We start from the raw sequence: 12320 nt of genomic DNA, 5'->3' as shown, positions 1-12320 counted from the left end.
CAGTGCAGCCTCATTAGTGCCTCCTCATCCAAGCCCACCAGTGCCACCTCATCAATGCCCATCAGTGCTACCTCATCAGTGCTGCCTACATCAGTGAAGGAGAAAAAATACCTGTTTGCAAAATGTCATAACAGACTATGAAAAACTTTTTTTTTCTGTTTATTTAGAAAAAAAATAAAAATAAATCCCAGTGGTGAATAAATACCACCAAAAGAAAGCTCTATTGGTGTGAAGAAAATTATAACATGTCTAATATTTTTATTTTTTAATGCACAATAAAACAATGTGACTAATAATACTTGGCTATGTGTTTTACTTCAAATGACAGTTTGGGAGTAGGCAGTTACATTTAAAAAAATACAATGTAAAATTGACAAGGGACACCAACATAGTTGTATCTTTGATCTTAAAAACTAGGGGATAATGGTGTTGTGGTATAAATAATAAAAAAATAAAAATAAAAAAATAATAATATTATTCTTGATATCACTAGAAAAAAAAAGCCTTTGAAAATTCACTTGCAATAACTCCATCAGTATCACCAGCAAAGCAGCTTCATTATTATCCCATTAAACAAGAAGAGAATTGTGCGGTGCATTTGGAGATTTTATAATTTGCCACGTCACGAATGTTAATTCTGCATTATGAACACTAGTTTGCAAGACTGAGCGCTTCTGCTTCCGAGCATGCATGTTTGTATTTTGGACTTTTGTCCGACGGACTTGTGTACACATGCTCGGAAAATTCGACAACACACATTTGTTGGCAGAAAATTTTAGAACCTGCCATCCAACATTTGTTGGCGGAAAGTCTGACAACAATTGTCCGATGTAGCATGCACACGGTTGGATTTTCTGCCAACAGCCTGACATCGAACATTTCCCATCGGAAAATCCGATTGTGTGTACGGGGCTTTATACTGCATAGTTTGGGCTGCAAAGTTGAAGCATGTGATGGAGTGGATGGGACCACACAAAGTCGATATATTTTGGGAAAAGAAAGGTTCCCATTAAGATGGTAGACACCTAAGGGTAATTTCAGTTTTACCCATATGCTACATTCTTTTATAGCTATAGCTTAGCAAGTGCTATTCTTACATCTACCAATATAATAAAAGATCCTAAACACAAAGAAAGGCATAAACACAAAGCAATCTGTTTACATTTAAACCATGCTTTTTTTCCTCTAAAGAAATAACTTGCAAAGTTCAATCCTATTTAATTTCATACAACATAATTAACACATCACATTTAGATGATGCCACTCTTTAAACAAGTCTCAGCATCCATTAAAGCTGCTTATTGTTGTATGGGATTAAACTGTACACACTTCCAAACAGTCAGAACAATAACATGCAATAATGCTGTCAATACAGCCAGTGTTAAAAATGTGAATTGCAAGTTTAATGTTCCTCTTAGTCATGTTCTTGTTCAGCTTCTGCAGCCGTATAATTATTTCATATATTTTTACCTCCCTATTATCAAACTCACCGCAGGTACCTGTAATTTTTGGCATTTTCTTATTTTACATTAGCTTCCTTTAAATCCTGCTAATGATAGCTCTCCGTACAGAGATTAAGGTTTGCAAAAATAAGGAAAGAGAAAAAATATACACAGATTGTAATTTGCTCTCATTAGACATGATTACATTGTGAGATCTACTGACGATTTTCGCTTTGCAATGGCAGATACAGCACAAAGGATACTGCAGATTATAACTGCAATTGGCCAAATTCTATTGTCGTATGGATTCCTTGGCATCTTCCGTAATTATATATCTACCATCTAATTTCCATTTTCCTTTTCTGTTACTAGACCTACATAAAGGCAATCTGGCCCCATGCTGAGAAGCTTAGTCTCTTTAGCACTAAACTGTTGTTGCAATTGTCGGTAGCCCATACTAACCAACCAAAGTCATCCAAACCGGTTGCAGATCCCCACAATCAATTGCTCACTTCTCCTCTGGAATGAAGTACTATGTTTGCCTTGTGATTGTTTATTGCAAAGACTCTCCCTTGGTTGATTGCATGAATTGTAACAATAAAGGTATAATATAGCAACAGCAAATTAAAACATCCACTATAAATCATGTGCATAAAAACATGAAAGTAAAAATTACACACAAAAATATATATAAATATACTAAAAACTCCAGAAATGTCCATGAATTGCTTCTAATATTAACACTGCTCTTACTGCTGCAACTCCAGCTAGCATCACATTACTGAAAACTGTTTCCCATGTCCCTTTTAACACTGGTATGCTCTTTTGCCCCATCTATAGACTGTCCACATTCCTATTGTTTTTGTTTCATCCCTATGCCTTTCCTTTAAATTATGGCCTCCTTATCTTTATTAGCTATGCACCTATAAGTCTGTTTCTGAAGTGAGAATTTTTCTCGGCATAGCCAGCTTTGTTTTATTAGTTCCTTGATTAGCAATTAAGCACCCTACCCCCATAACTAGCAGTATATAACTAAGCATCTCTTGGGAAAGGCACGCTTGCCAAGGGGTGGCATGTTTGCAGATGGGGTTATTTCTCAAAGTGGGGGTATTTCTCTAAGTATGAGCACTTCTGACCCTGCACTTCAGCAAATGCACAAAGCGAAGGAACACAAGAAAACACCTTGAAAAATACAATACAGGTGACCTTGTTTACACTTTCAGCTCGTCCTCTGCCTTCCAAAATGCAATGTCTACCACTCCTTCTGACAGCTGTGTCTTCTATCCTTAAACTAACTCTCCTGCACACCTCTTCTCCACCCCACACCTCATATATATCACCCTCACTTCTGTCCTCTCCCTATTATTGCACTCACCAAATCTGGCTAATTCTAAGGCCGCGTACACACGGGCGGACTGTTCGTCCAACTTTGTCCGCTGAACAGTGTTTGGGCGGACAGTCCGCTCGTGTGTGGGCTTTCAGCGGACAGTTTCAGTGGACAGTTGGACGGACAAGGTTTTTCGGAAATTCCATAAAACTGTCCGCTGAAACCTTGTTTCAGCGAACAGTCCGCTCGTGTGTAGGCTTGTTCGTCAAACAAAGTTGCGCGCATGCTCAGAAAGGATTTTCACGCCGAAAGCTATAATGCAGTGTATAGGACGTCGTATTTTTCGTCCCGTCGTACGTGCCGTTCACGTCATCGCGCACGGTTTCAGCAAACTGTTCGTCCGTCGTGTGTGGCCATGTCCGTCCATGCTAAGTTTGAGCGGACTGTTTGCCGAAACTGTTGGACGGACAAAGTTGGGCGAACAGTCCGCGCGTGTGTACGCGGCCTTAATCCACATGCCCAATGCTCAAAACCACTGGGGCATGTCCCTTCATATAGCTCACACTCTCACATTACCACCCTCACTCTTCTGCTTCTCCTATCCTCTGGTGATGTAGCCCCAAACCCTAGGTCTCCTTCATCTAACTGTACTCAACATTATACCCATTATCGTGCATAATCTGGCTGCAGCCGCAATGCACATAATCTAGTTCCCATTTCTCTTCTTCCCTTGACCAGACTCCTTTTCTCTTGTGCCCTTTGGAATGCTCGCTCGGTCTGTAACAAACTCACCTCCCTCCATGATCTCTTTATCGCTAACTCATTTAATCTACTTGCCTTTACTGAAACCTGGCTTCTCAAATCCGACACTGCGTCTTCTGCTGCTCTATCCCACTGGGGTTTTCTTTGGACTCACTCCCCCAGACCCAGTGGACACAAAAGAGGAGGTGTTGGAATCCTTTTAGACCCAGATAGCACCTTTTAAGTACTTCACCCACCTCCCCCTCTGTTACTCTCCTCATTTTAGGTGCACTGCCTTCGTCTCTTCTCCCCAGTTTCTCTAAGGATAGCTGTGATCTACCGGCCCCCTGGTCCACTATCATCCTTTCTTGATGACTTCTCTGCCTGGCTACCCTACTTTCTCTCTTCTGAAATCCCCACAATCATTCTTGGGGACTTCAACATCCCTACTAATACTAACATTCCTGCAACTTCCAAAATTCTCAGTCTAACCACCTCCTTTGACCTGAAGCAATGGATACATGCTCCTACTCACTCTGAAGGCAATACCCTTGACCTTGTCTTTTCCCACCTATGCACTCCATGCAACCTCTCCAGCTATCCTTACCCTCTCTCTGATCACTACCTTATTAACTTCACTCTCTTCCTCACCTCTGCCTCCTCACCCTCCATACACCCAGTGGTTAACCGTAGAAGCATTCACCATCTCAACCCTTCTCTTCTCTACTCTACGACTGACCACCTCTATGGCAAAAATCGCACCTCTGTCCTGCACCAACCTAGCCACTTCTGTCTACAACACTTCACTTCAATTCTGGACACACTGGCCCCCTCACTACACACAGAATCAGGCCCCGCCCCTTCAATCCTGGCAAACGGATGATACTAGAAGTCTGAAAAAACAAGCCATGCTCTCAAGCACCTGTGGCGTAAGACTAAGTCCCAGAAAGATTTTAGCCAGCATAAATCTGCCTTCCAAAAATACAATTCCAGCCTACTCACTGCCAAGCAGACCTATTTCATCACATTCCTTAAAAATGTATCATCCCATCCCCATCAACTCTTATCTACCTTCAACTCTCCACTTCGCCCTCCTCTGCCTCCACTCACTAACTCACTCACTGCCCAGGAGATCGCCAATCACTTCAAACAGAAGGTTGATACATTCGTGAGGAGATCTCTATTGGCCAGATACCCTCCATGCTTTACACCTCATGTCCACAGGTACAATCATTACTTCCCTCTTTCAACTCCATCACTATAGACAAGGTTGCTAAATTACTTGCCAACGTCCATCTTACCACCTGCCCTCTGGATCCTGTTCCCTTGCAAATGCTACACTCACCTTCTAGCTCTATTCTACACTCTCCAACCCACATCTTCAATCTCTCCCTCTCTTCTGGCATCTTCCCCAACTCTCTAAAACATGTACGTGTCAGACCCATACTTAAAAAGCCCTCACTGGACTCATTCAATCTTAAAAATCTACGCCCCATCTCCTTGTTCCCCTTTTTATCCAAAGTCATTGAACGTCTAGTCTACAACCGACTGAGCATCCATCTTGCTGATAATAGCCTTCTTGATCCCCTTCAGTCTGGATTTCGTCCTCAACATTCCACAGAAGCTGCTCTCCTAAAACTAACAAACAATCTACTAATGGCCAAAACGAAGGGACACTATTTGTTCTCCTACTCCTGAACCTCTCTGCTGCTTTTGATACGGTTGACCTCCTCCTCAAAAAACTCCATGCCTTTGGTCTCTGTGACTGTACTCTTCGCTGGTTCTCTACCTACTTATTTAACCGCTATTTAACTTTAGGGTTGCCTGCAATTTTATTTCCTCCTTTCATCTTCCTTTCTCTGTTGGGGTCTCCCAAGGTTCTGTCCTTGGACCTCTCCTATATAGTATATTGATTGGTTACAACTATATAGATCAGACAAAAATGAGGGACAAATGAGGAGGAATGAGGGACAGAGGAACATTAATCCAAATCAGGGACAGTCCCCCGAAATCAGGGACAGTTGGAAGGTATGCTTCTTGTTCTTCATCTCAGTAGGGGACTGTGTTGATGGGCTTTTGTTTGCATCTGATGATTTACATCCCCAAACATGTCTATAGGAATGCAAAACCTGCCTGAGGCAGGCATAAGGAAGTCAAACGAAGGTCAAATGCACATGTTCATAAATCCTGAATGACAGAAGCATCTCAAACTCAAGCCCAAAGTTCATCAAAACAGGCCATGAAAAAGAATGCAAAGTTTGGAAGGCCACAGGGACACCACAGCTTCCACTGATGTCAAATGGGCTGGAACAGACAGCAAAATATTCCATGTATCTGATTTACGTGATCAACTAATCTGCATATTAGCACCTTTCCTAGGTTCAGCAACGAAGACTAATGCCACGTACACACGACCGGACTTTCCGGCAGTCTAGGTTCGACGGTCTTCCCAACAGACTTTCCGAACAAGCGGACTTGGCCACACACAAACGGACTAAGTCCGTTCGAAAGTCCATTCATTTTGAACGTGGGACTAAACAAGGAAGTTCAATGGGCAGTAGCCAATAGCTTCCCTTGCGTCGCAGTTGGTCCGTCAGACCAGCATACAGACAAACTGTTTACCTGATTTTCAGTCCATCAGAGTTGAGTCCGTTGGATAGATTTGAAACATGTTCTATTTCTAGGTCCGTCTGATTTTTTTTTGAAAAATGATGGGACTAGTCCACACACGATCGGATTGTCTGATGGACTAATCCCTGCGGACCTAGTCTGCAAGAAAGTCCGAGAGTGTGTACGCGGCATAATTGCTTTATTCAAACTGGGCAACCAATCACACTTCTTGTATTTGTCTGACTTTAGCAAAGTCAATTTTAACTGGCTCTGCACTTAAAAACTAGGAACTCTTAATAGTAGTTTATAAATCATTAATAGTATAGAGAGTTATATGTATATATATTTTGTTTGTTTTGCTTAGACTTTCACTTTTGTTACAGTTCTATAATCCCTAGAGTTTCATAATCACTAAAACTAGGCATACACTGCTAGATTTCCAAAAAAAAAATCAGTAATCAGATTTATACAGTACATTCAATGTCTTGACGAATGTCGTTTTCAAAATTCCATTTGCTTTTGATTTTGGAAAGATTTTATTTTCCTGAGCAAAAACCACATTCACTGTCAGAAGAACTTTACTTCAAGAAAAACTTTCCAACCTGCTCCTTTGAATTTTCTCATTCCATCCCATTGGTCAAACAAATGTTGATTTCACCCCACTAACGATTAAAAAAAAAAGTCGAATGAACATTTTTAGAATAAATAGTTTTGTTCGAAAATCAACTAGTATATACCAAGCTTAAAGTGGTTGTATCCGCAGAAGGTTTTTCCTTATCTTAAAGTGTTAGTTAACTCTTGGGGGGGAAAAAAAATTATGCCCAACCCACCTTCCCTGCAAATGAATGGCATAATGTGCTAGTATGTTTTTTGTGTAGGTTTAGGAGATATTAATTTTACCTACAGCTAAGCTTTATTATATGCTTACCGGTAGGTAAAAGTGACAAAGTACAGTTTACTACTGCCATAAAGTCGACCTATGGGCAAATGTTTTTTCTTTCATTCTGGATAGAGTAATGGAGGGTTATAACCTCTGTCATTTTTTTTTTTTTTTACCATCTGTGTCCCATTGCAGAGATTTTCTTTAATTTCCTGTCCCATAGCCAAACAGGAAGTGAGAGTAAATCCATGCAAATTAAGGAAATTCCTTGGGGGCCCCCAGGTCACCAGAACTAGTGTACCCATTGGAAGATTTCCCCTCTATTACTTTTCTGGGGACAACAGATCATTTGTTATTTTCTTTTCCTTAGACATGAAATATGAACAAAGAATATCCCTCTACAGTATAGTGTATACTTGTCTCAATCTAGAGCAGTCTGTTGCTTCATTCCTCTGCTATCAGCATGAGTCACTTTTGACATGTTTCCCTGACAACAAGAGAAAAAAGGTGACAGGGGAGGGATCTCCAGCAGAGTGACAGTCTCAGTTCTGTTGCTGTGAGGGGGGTGCATCTCCTCCCTCCAATCAACTCTCAGAACTCTCTTCACTATGCTCTGCAGAGTGTAACTTCAGCTCTTCACCCTCTTTTTTCTGAGCTCTCAGACAAGCTTTATAAATTCAGCACTTTGAACAACTGTAAAGAAGGTACTTCATTGGGTATATGTAAAGGTTTACAATCACTTTAGGGATGCCATAAGAGTTGTTTTAGATTTTAATTTCACAGATTACATTATTCTTTGTCCTCCAAAAAGTTGTCTAAAACACTTGCAAAATAAATCCAGAAACTGCTAGTGAACAGTAACAATTACATCGCTAAATAATTTCATGAGAATCACCAGATAAATAAAATTTACAGACACAACAATTATACTGTCAGATCTGCAGAAACAATTTGGCCTTAAATATTTTGTTTATTATCTCAGTTAAATGCAGTTATGTGCAGTTAGGCAAACCCTGACAATGATATTTATATTGCAGGACAGCTAAACTGAAACGCCCTAAACAGACATTATTAAAATAACGAAAAACTATATCTACAGGGCTAATGTAGTCTGTATTTAAAATGTCTACATAACAATGTAATTTGGTGTTGTCCTTCTGAAAAAGAACGCTAGTTGCAGTAATAGACAAGATCAAACATTCTAATGAATATTATTGTTGATGGTTTGTGAATTTCAGAAAAAAATGTGGTCCCTAAGCACATTTGACCTCCCAAAGCGTTCTTCATCGATGGCTGGAAATGTTAAATGTCAAATCAGACTGAGCTCTTCTAGCATATAAACTTCTTTTACAAGGGGAGGGAGGCATCACGGCTTTGAACATTCAGTTATGAGTATTTTTTTTTTGAGTTTTCAGCTAAAGTTTTGATTTGTTTATCGTATATTAGCTTTTTTTGTTTTTCTTTTCCAATTTTTTTATTCAGAATATTTTTAACAAGTACAAGATCAACAGTTTCCATTGTAGTAGAAAGTAATTGTACATTGGTATAATTTGGTTACATCACAAAGTATCTTATATTTATGTGAGGATTTGTATATCATTGTCCTCATTTTAGATTTATATAGTATGGTTAAACCTAAAAAAAAAAAAAAAAAAGGAAGAAAACTTCTAGGTGGTGTGCAGGTGTACTCCAACATGCAGCATGGGGAGCCCTGGGGGGAGGATCCCCACCCCGCCCCCTTGCTGCCATTACTAGATGCACCCTACTAGTTTAACCTTCTTAATGGACCCAGGGGTCACAATTGGTCCATGGGACCTTAGGAGCAAATTCAAGTTGAAATAGAGGATAGAGAAGGGGGTGTACCTTGGCCCTGGAGAGGAGTACTTCCGAGCCGATCCCATCTCATTATGTAGCCAAGAGATAGCTAATCCAGGGATCCCATATTTTGTCAAACAAAGCTATCTTATCGTTTAGAATTGCCGAGGGGTGTTCATTTACCATTATCCATGATAGTTTAGATTTTGCTTTTTTTGTTTTTTATTACATTGTACTTTTATTACAACCACAGTGTAGAAATTGGTGAAAGAAGGCCTGTTGATGTCCCCTATTGACTTGTGTGTGGTTATCTACATTAAGCGGGGCTTTGCATTAAAATGTAATGGGGCTACATTCTTTTTTTCATACAGTTTGCTTGGAGTTATATCATGGAACGCAACATCACAACAGATATTTGCTGGAAAAAAATATGTTCTAAGCCCAAGGTCAGGACAGGGGGGTAGGGGCATCAGAAGGAACACATGCCCCGGGTGCAGCACCTCTATGCAGGGAGGGTGCACTGGGAGCTCCAGCAGTTCCCTTCTCCCTGCTTTTCACTGACAGGAGTAACTGTAGTGTCACTTCTTTCAGTGGAGTTTTTTGTAGTTTGGAGTGTAGCAGTACTTTGTACCTAGCCTGTGCTCAGCCTCATTTGTTCTGAAAACTGAAGCCATCTTTCTGCACCAGCTTCTATGTTTACAAGTGACAGCGCATCCTCAGTACAGGAGAAGTAGCTGCCAGAGGGTTGGGCTGTCATGCTGCAGAGCAGGGAGTGATTACACAGGGGAAGAGGGAAAAGCTCTTTACTGGGGAGGAAGGTTGGGAGGGAGGAACTTTGTAGTGGTGTTTTTTACGATAACATCACCAATACGGGTACAATTTTTCCTTTCAGTGACACCATTGATGCAGGGGCATTTTTTTCTTCCAGTGACACCACCAACTAATGGACATTTTGTAATTTCAGTGACACCCTCGATGAGGGGACATTTCTTCATTTCAGTGACACCACTGATTTGAAGACATTTTTAGCTTCCAAAGACACCACCAAGAGGACAATTTTTCCTTCCAGTGACAGCTACGCAGGTACATTTTTTGATTTCAGTGACACCCCAACACAGCGATATTTTTTTCCTTTCAGTGACACCACCAACCCAGAGACATTTTCTCCTTTACCACTTTTAACTCAATGTTTGTGCACCAATCTTAAAGATTTTTAGTTCCCTGCAGTCTACAACAAACATTGCTGCTATTAGCCCCATTCCCTTATCCACCCAATGAGAGGAGTGGTTGGGATGTCCAATGGGGGGGCAGTTTCCTATTTTCACCCTGGGCACTGGATGACCATGCCCAGGCACTGTCTAGGCCTCTTTCAATACTATCTGAAGAGCTTGTGTGCTTAGTATCTTAGGTGCATAGTATCTTGACTCAAGAGGAGGATTACCAAATGGTTGAGCCTTCGGATATTTGGCATACACTGAAAGGAACCAGAAACAACATCTACTCCAAGAGCATGATCAGGCATTCCTCACTGACTATTATTTTGTGAAATAGAGACTAGCAGTATTATGTGACATTATCTAATTGTAACTTCTACTCTATCACTCCTGCTACAATAGGAGTAAACAAGCCCATTCATGTGATCCAAGTGTGCAGTCATACATCAGTCTGTAAAAAATGTTAATCTTTTGCTGCTGGACCAATGTTTGAATTTTTTTTTTTTTTTTTACAGACATGCTAAAATATACATTTTTGGCCTAAAGGAAACATTTACCCTCAAAAAATATATATTTCATGATAGCAAAAAATCTTTATAGTAAAAAGGTTTTTGTTGCTCGATATTTATCAAACCTATATTTTCAGTAAAAAAACTGTATATTTGTGCACAAACACAATATCATTCCCAAATTATATTTTAAAACATGGAGGTTGAGATTGTGTTCATTAAATAGATACCACAAAAATGGCAGGTCTTAAAATTGCGAGCAGTATCAAAACAATGACCAATTTTGATGCTCTAAACTTTACACAGGTAACACATTAAATACCTCACAGCTCATGAAATTAGAGTTACATGTAAATGATGCTCTAGAATTATTTATCTTAATATGTGTTGCTTAGTTGGCACTTATGTACAGTACATACACACATACTTTTCTTACATCTGCTTCTAGGGGTTTTGTCTTTTTATTCTTTTAGGCCGTGTCACATATGTGCAGCCGCGATTTCCAGCATGAGGTCCGGTGCGTTTCTGTTCACCGGTTCAGATGTGATTCAGTTCTGAGTTTTTCGCCTGAATTCGCACCTGAACCAGACCCAAAAACGTACAAGACCCTTTTGGAAACCGCATCCAATTCGCACATATGTGAACCCAGCCTTAGGGTTTATCACTTGTTAAATAATGTTTACTTTTAAGTTGACTGAATTGCGGTCACAAAGGGCTTTTTAAGTCCCCTTGAACATAATAAGAAAGCAAGGTAATAATTTAAAACTATATATTCCCTTTTAAAGGAAAAATGTAAGCAAGTGCCCCAACTTTATTTTTGATGCACCCTGCTTATTTCACCTGTAATTTTATATATATATATATATATATATATATATATATATATATATATATACGTTCACCTTTTCAAACATGTTACATTTTTCACCCGCATCATCCTTTCCCAGTTTCATGTGAATGAATGAACTACAACTATCATCATCCACTACAGCTGACAGCTTGTAGTTCTGAATGAATGGCAAAGGCACTAATAAGTGCCCTCATAGTTCATTCACAAGCCCTGCAGCTTTATGCAGACAGCCATTATGAAGGTCTGTCGTTGAACCCCTGATCCACTGATCATGGGTGCAATGCTTTGCAGGCTCCTGCAGGAAAAAATAAGAAATGCACATTCTTGTGCATTTCTTATTTTTTCTTGAAAGGTGAACTTATCTTGTCACCCAAGCTGGCTATCTGTGGACTGGATGATCAGTCTCCTCAACAACTCCTTTCACCCCAAATAATTCTGCAGGGGCACATGTATGATGGCCTGATGAAGGCGCATGCATGCTTCCAACACGTGCCATGCACTCCACCATGCCTTACGGGAGTGATGTTGCAGCCCCTTATAGCTACTTTAGCAGGCTGCCACTGAGTCTGTTTACCTGGACTTTTATCCATTGGACTATTTTAAGGAGTTATTTAGAACTGTTCTTCATCACTACTAATTGTATCCCCATACTAGTTCTCACTTCTCTGTTATTTGTATATGCAGTCACAAAGAATCCTAAAATGATATGCGTATAAACTCATCGTTCTAGAAAATAAGCTAATTGCTCAACACCAAAACATTACCTTAAAAGGTTTCCAATGTCTTGTGACTGAGAACAAAGTCTTTAGGTGATACATCCTTTCCTTGTCTTCGACATTATGTTATTATGGATGTTGCTAGTAATATTTTTTCATGTTCCCAGAGATGGTCTTTAAGCCAGAACCCACATATCACGCCATGAGAAAGTTTTG

The 12320-nt window shown here is 40.0% G+C and overlaps 1 protein-coding gene across 6 annotated transcripts in view; it reads right to left on the bottom strand.

Annotated features, from left to right (window-relative positions):
* RAPGEF4 (Rap guanine nucleotide exchange factor 4) overlaps positions 1 to 12320 on the bottom strand; it is a 497448-nt gene that overhangs the window by 119935 nt on the left and 365193 nt on the right. The window lies entirely within an intron of this gene.

Source organism: Lithobates pipiens, unplaced genomic scaffold (assembly GCF_037356315.1).
Source record: "Lithobates pipiens isolate NorthernLeopardFrog02 unplaced genomic scaffold, aLitPip1_a1.2 Scaffold_22, whole genome shotgun sequence".
NCBI lineage: Eukaryota > Metazoa > Chordata > Amphibia > Anura > Ranidae > Lithobates > Lithobates pipiens.
Note: the sequence above shows the minus strand (reverse complement) of the source record. Positions and strands in the feature narration are given on the sequence as shown.